Genomic DNA, 1,452 nt, shown 5'->3' with positions numbered 1-1,452 from the left:
ATGCATTTCTCTTTTACTTCACAAGAATTCTGCGGCAAAAAAGATTTAGTGGACATATCTTTTTGGGTTGGTCTGAAGTAAATTTTGGATTGCCCTCCTAAATTACTTCTTATTTCCTTGGCAGCCCAGGAGCACTTAAGAGGTGTTAAATCCCGGCAATTTGGTAGGCAATGTGGCATCTTCAGTCCTCCTGCTTCACGTAACTGAGGAAACCCCTTCACATCACCTACATCGTCCTTTTCACTCGAGACAAGCTTCTCGTACACTGCACTTGCATCATCATCTAAGAGTAGCTTGATCTTTTTTACTCCTAAGCCAGCTTTGTGCTACGTTTGTTTCTCAACAGCTGATGGTGTTGTGCATTGATACCGATCTGCAAGGCACACAAAGTGAACAGTCCAAGTTCGTGGATAAGGATGTTTCTTGCTTCTACTTTTACCGACCGAGGACCCCTAGGATTGAAAAGACACATTCGTTCCTCCAGGACAGCGTCAGCTAAAGGTACATCGCCGTTTCTGCTTGTTGAGGCGCTTCCAACGAGAGCCAAACGATGACCTGCTACTGTTTCCTTCGTCTTCTTTACAAAGTTCACGCAATCGAACTTGATCTCCAATCGCAGTTACACCAAGTCGTTCTATTTCCTCATCACTCATCGACTGTACTATCGTAGGAACTATTCTTTCTCGTCGAAATACTGCAGCCAGCGTTTCAAGGTTTACTTCCGTCAAGATGTCATCCATTTTTTCGCGCTTCAACAAAGCAAAACGGAATGTTGTTTGGGAGCCTGGTGACGATCATCACGAAGTTTGCACCGAATACCGAATATACTGAAGTGAACACGAAGATAATGAAGTGAACACCGAACGAATAAACCACCCAGTATAATAAAATGACCACCCAATATACTGATTTAAGCACCGAATATAATGAAGTAAGCACCGAATATAATGGAGTGAACACCGAATATAATCAAGCGGACACGGAACGAATAAACCACCCAGTATATAGAATGACTACCGAATATAATGAAGTAAGCACCGATTATAATGAAGTTTGCACCGATTATAATGAAGTAAGCACCGATTAAATTAAAGTAAGCACCGATTATAATAAAGTAAGCACCGAATATAATAAAGTAAGCACCGAATATAGTGAAGTAATTAAGCACCGATTATATGATTTAAACACCGAATATAACGTAGTAAGCACTGGATATAACGAAGTATGCACCGAATATAATGATTTAAGCGACGAATATAAGGAAGTAAGCACCGAACATAAGGACGTAAGCACCGAGTATCATGACCAAAAGTATCATAAGACAGTTATGGCGTTCCATAGTCGTCAGTGATGATCATTCAACCGTACATGTTCAGTCTTTGAACCTCTTACATTCGACCATCGAGTAAAATTGTTATTCAATGTCCGTTGAGCGAAGAGAAAATCAGTTCT

This window comes from Montipora foliosa, chromosome 13 (assembly GCF_036669935.1).
Source record: "Montipora foliosa isolate CH-2021 chromosome 13, ASM3666993v2, whole genome shotgun sequence".
Taxonomy (NCBI): Eukaryota; Metazoa; Cnidaria; class Anthozoa; order Scleractinia; family Acroporidae; genus Montipora; species Montipora foliosa.
Note: the sequence above shows the minus strand (reverse complement) of the source record.